Source organism: Nicotiana sylvestris, chromosome 12, assembly GCF_000393655.2.
Source record: "Nicotiana sylvestris chromosome 12, ASM39365v2, whole genome shotgun sequence".
Classification (NCBI taxonomy): Eukaryota; Viridiplantae; Streptophyta; class Magnoliopsida; order Solanales; family Solanaceae; genus Nicotiana; species Nicotiana sylvestris.
Window position 1 is genome coordinate 126,093,086 of NC_091068.1, and position 6,152 is coordinate 126,099,237.

The 6,152-nt window shown below is 33.9% G+C and overlaps 1 long non-coding RNA gene across 2 annotated transcripts; it reads left to right on the plus strand.

Annotated features, from left to right (window-relative positions):
- Positions 1-2,145: 2,145 nt before the first annotated feature.
- LOC104212619 (uncharacterized) lies at positions 2,146-4,062 on the plus strand. 2 transcript variants are annotated; one of them, XR_707389.2, is made up of 2 exons: positions 2,146-2,644; positions 3,851-4,062. It is a non-coding gene; the product is annotated as an uncharacterized lncRNA (long non-coding RNA). The 2 variants fall into 2 exon arrangements; XR_707390.2 differs by having other exon boundaries at positions 2,154-2,644; positions 3,709-4,062.
- The last annotated feature ends 2,090 nt before the right edge of the window (positions 4,063-6,152 follow it).

The following is a 6,152-nucleotide window of genomic DNA, read 5'->3' on the forward strand; positions in this document are numbered from 1 at the left end:
GGTCTGGGAAGAGTAGTGTGTACGCAGACCTTACCCCTACCAAGGGTAGAGATGCTGTTTCCAAGTAGACCCTCGTCATCCTTCCAAACTCCCATGCAATAACAATATTTGAGTCAAACTAAACAAAATATAGCGTGAAATTTACTTAATGAAGTTTGACGTTATTATCATCTGCTTTTTTAAGTAGTCTTTTGTTCATATATGCCAAAGTAAAAACTATAGGCCGTGGAAAGAAAAGATCAAATACTTTACTTGAGTGACTTAAACGTGGGGAAATATAATATGTATATGATTGACAAGCATTACAATTATTTTTTTCAACTCGAGGTTTGTAATACATTTTGTTATTAACCTTTTATTTTCTGAAGAAAATGTGGAGTAAAGTCAATGATTTCCTCTTCTCTCTTTTTTTTTTTTTTTTTGGTGCACGTCTGAATGACCCTTAACGTGGAAGATTTTGCGTATCTTATAAGGGAGAAAAAAGAAATCTTTGAATGGCTCAATGAAGGTCTACAAATGACAAAGAGTGAAAAACTGAAGTGAAAGTCATTAATTGCAATGTGAATGAGTAATAAACATCATTCCTCTGCCTCTAACCTTAATAACATAAAAGTTTAAGAATTTTAATGGGTTAAATCTGCCCTCAAAGTATATTCGTGGGACCAAATATGTCTTTTATATGGAGCCGTTTAAAATAATATTGTAATATATTTGAATCGAGTACTGGACGGCATGTGCATGTTTGTGCCAACATATTAACAACGAGCACATGTACTCAATTTCGCTTAGTTCAGGAGCATATTTAGACATTTCCCATTGCTTTAACAACGAAGGGATATTATTTTGGTCACATTAAAGAGCTAACAATCTATTCTCCAATCAACATTTTGAAAAATCAAATATTTGGAAACGAGATCTCTCTTCTCATTTTTCGTAGTGTTTTGGATCGCTATGTAAAGAAAATATGGGAATTTTGTAAAATAATCTTTCATTTTTTAGCTCGTTCATATTTAAAATTCCTCTATTTGAACTCATCAATATTTTACAAAATATTTCCTTAAGCCTTTCTCTTATTTTAGCTCTTATAAATGTACCTTTCTTCCATATTTTGCTAAAGAAGCTTTCTTTTACAATAATTGTGTCAAATTCTATTGTAGACATGACACTAAGTAGCCACTCTTAAGGGCCGTTATTTAAAAATTAACTAATATGTGCTGAATTTTGTTTTTTTAGTTCAATTTTTCGGGACAAAAATATCCTGAATTATTATGAAGTTAAGATTTTTAGTTGAAAATTTCAGGACAAAATAAATACTGAATAATATCTAAATAGCATCCCCGAAAATGGCCATCTATGCACGTGCCCCATTTCTATTTTAATTGCTTCCTAAGAATACCGTTCCAAGACCAGCCCAAGAGTCCTCCAGCCCACCAAATTAAAAAAATGGACCAGTTCAACTCTTCCATTTTGACATGTTTAATATTAAGAGGTCGTGCGGTTACAAGTGTGAGCACGTAATTTTTGCCCGACTAAAAATACTCCTACAAAATTCACGAAATAGATTTTTTTAATTATTTTAATTTTTATAGAATTTTTAAGAATTTTTGTTAATTGTTGTTTGCATTTAGTTGCATGTTTAATATTTTTAAAATTATAAGAAAATACAAAAAAATGTCTAAAATATTTATTGCATAGAATTTTAGGTTTAATTGCATTTAGGATTTAATTACATGATTTAATTGTAATATTAAATAAAAATATCAAAAAATGGTCATTTTTACATATTTAGCTTTTAGTTTTAAAATTAGTATTTTCCTTTCATTAGTTTTAAGTTAATCAATTATTCTAATGTTAGAAATAGATAATTAATTTAATTCTATTTATAAGATTTGATTTAGGATATGATTTAGGTTTTTAATTAACTTTATTAGGATTTAAAATCAAGAAAAAGGAAAAGAAAGAAGAAGGCTGTGTAGTTATTCGAATTGGGCTTGCCTCGATGGCCCAATTCTCCCAAACCAACCCCAGCCCAGTCTCCATATCCACCCGGTCCACACTCCCCATCACCAAACGACACCGTTTGGTAATCCTTAGTCCCCACTGTTCATATCCCCAGATCCAACGACCTTAAACTAACCCCCACGCCCCTTAAAAATGTCGAAACACCCCCATACCCCCATGAACCTCATAGACTCGTCTCTCTTATCCCTCTCTCATCTCTCGCCATCTGTCGCTGCCGAAAATCGCCTATGGCGGCGGCCCGTCGCCAAATAACCCCAAATCTTCACCCTATGACTCCCACACTTCCCAAATCCCAAATCTCTTACCAATTTCCCCAAATAATCACCCAAACTCCCCGAATTTTAGATCTAAGAGATTAAGAAAACCTAGTTTTTCCCTCTTTTTTTTCTGAATTCAAGCCATCTTACGCTATAGCTCACATTAGTTGACTGCTTGTGTTAAGAATTACCAAATGATTTTGGTTTCATATCATTGAACAACCGTCAGTTTTGACCACTCAACCTCACTGGCTAGCCATCGCTTTGTGTAGCATTAGTTCTGCCTTTCAAGCGTGAATCAATGCTCACATATCGATGTTGACTATTGGTCGGATTTTCTAAAGTTTGGCTCTGTTCATCAGTAGGTAACTTCCCTTTTCGATCCTTCTTGTTCTTCATTTTAATGACATGATTCAATGTTATTGTTTTGTGTGTGTTGATTGCGTTTAGTGGCTGGAGAGCAGTATTTTGATTAGATAACTGAAGTTCTATTAATTTAGTCTTGATTATGTTGCTAAAACCTGTTAAGTAATGGTTAATTGGTAATTCTTTAAGTCTTGTCTTTTAATATTAAATTCTGAAATTAGAATAAAATTAGTTATTAGTGTTGATCATGGCATTTAGAGATTTTTTAAAAATCAGCAGAGTTCTCTTTGTTGTTAATAGCTTGAATGTTCTGGAATAGGGATAAGGGATCAAGATGTAATGGGATAAAGAATTTAGGGCAAAATTTGGGGTTAAGAAGGGTAAAATACAGAAACTAAAGGGGCTAAAAAATATGAGGGAATATCAGGATAGACAGTTGTCCAATAACTGTCCATTTCATTTGCAAAAGATGTTATTTTCCTGATTTTTAGGGAGCTACAAAATATTCCCAGACCCCTTTCTTCCTCACACATAGCACATGTTAATATTCTATAGAAAAAGGATTCCTTCTCTCATTCTCAGACACGGAAAAAACCCTCAGAAATTCAGAGATTTGGTTTCTCCATTTTCATTTTGATATTTCTACTCTTTTGGGTTTAAATCTAAAACCAGAAAACAAGAAAACAAAAAATAAAAATAAAAAATTCAAGGCTGCTTATTCTTTTTCATTTTTCTACTGGTCTTACTCCATTTTACTAGGACTTTTTTTGGCTGCTGGCTTTTTGGTTCTTGCTGGTTTCTGCTGCTGCATTTGTTTTTGGTTTTTGGTCCTATTTTTTTTTTCAATTCCAGAGACATATTTTCTGTTTATTTTGGTTCTGTCATAAATAAGTATGTGCTACATGACTGCAGTACCTATTTAAGCATATGAATAAAGTTTGAGTGTCGATAGATTGGTTTAAAGCTTTCTATGTGTGTTAATTACTTGTTTGAGCTATATGACTGCACTAAATTCTTCTCTGATTTAGTTTCCTATTCAATGCTAAATATATTTTTTAAATAGGAACTGGTCTTACTTAATTTCATATTGCTTGTATCTTCAACTAGAAGTGATTCCTGATTCAAAAATGCTTTCTGGTATCGTCATATGAAATACCTGCCAAACATGTATTAATCTAAGATTGTCTTGGGTTGAGGTTTCAAAGGATTCAAGTTGGAAATGGACTACTGAGTGTTAAATGTATGAAGATAGAAGCAAGTGGAATCAGCTACCTACAATTGAGTTACTGTTGTAATGAGTAATTCAGTAGCCTTTTTAGTCATGTTTGAGAAGGACATTCCTCTAAAAAATAGTTATTGATGTAAAATTTCGAATATGATTGCTTTGATGTAATGAATTAATTTTCTTTTACGTTCATGATTTGAGGCTAAAGGTTGCATTACTGTCTTCCTAATCTCCTAAGTCCTTGTATGCCAATCTTGTATTTACTTTAGGGCCAATTTTGAACCTATTAGAAGTTTGCAAATGAAGATCGAGCTATTTCAGGAAGGCTAAGGCATGTTTAGGCTCTATCTTGAGCCCATGTTTTCCACACTGGGCCTATCAAGGGTCTGTACGGGTTTGCCAATTTAAAGATGACACATAATCTGTTATTCAGCCATTAATTCATGATTAGGTCAAAAAACTAAGAAATAAGTAGGTAGTCAGTTTAATTAATTTCATGCTTGCTTTAACGTGAACATGTGCCACAATATAAGATTGTTGTTTGTACTTTTCCTTCAAAGTAAGTCGTTCATGATGTTTGATTTGGTAGATATGTTTATTTTTTAAAAAAGTTTAACGGATAATTCTTTTTTTATTGAAATTTCAAACACTTGGTTCACTCCTCAATCTGGCTTCATGCAGAATAAACATGCCCTAATGTCAAGCCTTCTAGAGACCTCAAAGTTAGATGTTAAGTGACTTAATAAACATCCGTATAAATGCTTTAGGGCACACATTTAATCTATTATCGTGATTATATACACGTTCGCATGGCACGATTACGATTTCGAAAATGAATATTCGTAGAAATACTTTTAAGCGCGTATTTAATCGATTATCATAATTGTGTACACGTTCGCGTGACATGATTGCGATTCCTAAAATAAATCAAAGTACGCGTTCACGCGACTTTGGCCAAACAATCTTAATATTAATAAAGCGTGATCAATTGTGTACACGTACGCGTGACATGATTTTAGCGTGCCAAATAAAACGGATTTACACATATGTAGTCCGTTTCAAAGATTAATTCCAGAATGCTATAATTAAAAACGGTAAAAGGTAAAATACACGTAGGTTATAAAAATACGTAATTAAAATAATTAATTAATCCAGGTATGATTAAAGCGACTGTGCTAAAACTACGGAACCCGAGAATGCCTAACACCTTCTCCCGGAATAACATAATTTCTTACTCGATCTTCTAGTGTCGCAGACTTTAAATAAAGCCAAATTTCCTCAATTTGGGATTTTAAAATAAACCGGTGACTTGAGACACCATAAATTATTCCAAGTGGCGACTCTGAAATTAATTAAATAATCCCATTTCGATTAATGCCACTTTAATTGGAAAAGATCCCTATTCCTTCAGAAAAAGGAGGTGTGACAGCTCTGGCGACTCTGCTGGGGATCGAACCCAGAGTCTTTGGTTCAGGGTTCAGAATTCGTGCTTGTTAATATGATCTATGCTTGGCTTATTGTTTGATATTTGTGGACCTAATGTGATAATTGCTTCTTATTTACTGTTTTGATATTATTTGAATTGTATTAAACTGTCTTCTTACACCTCCCTTCTCAGTCTTTTCAAAATATGGTGCACATGTACGCGTGACCCACTTTTCTGTTAGAGGTCATACAAAATAGAACGAGGATGGATCAGTAACTAGGCTGGGTATACTTTCGTGCTCCCGGTACATTGCACCCACATTGGCTCGAGCTGTCCGCTTGGGTAAGCCATGTCTAGAACATACCCTCAAGTTTAAAACCTAGAATAACATAGCCTCATGATGGTCCCTAGTAGGAAAGTTTGTTTATATCACGTGCATTTGACTTAGGGGACTCAACACAGGGGTAGGGTCCGTCTAGGACAGGTGTACTCGAAATAAAAGACCATCTTGATACATCTTATGTGCTATATGTGCATTTATTTGTTTCAGCTTACATATTGATCGGCTAAGGAAAGAAAATCAAGAGAAAAACCAAGATTGAGGTGGGAGAGAAAATTCACCTGATTATGAAAACCCCGGTATTTGGAAAATATCCCCAAACTCTGTCGAAATTTTGAGAAAAATGAAAAATGAGTTTTTTTTTAAAAAAGGGAGTCACTTCAAAATGAGTTAATATCATGTTTTTCTGGTTGTGCCAAAACTGACCGAACTACGCAGGTCTGATTCTCATCAGATGTGAGATACGTAGGCAACCTATATAAGGTTCGGCCTTGTTTTTGCAAAAATAACCAAAAA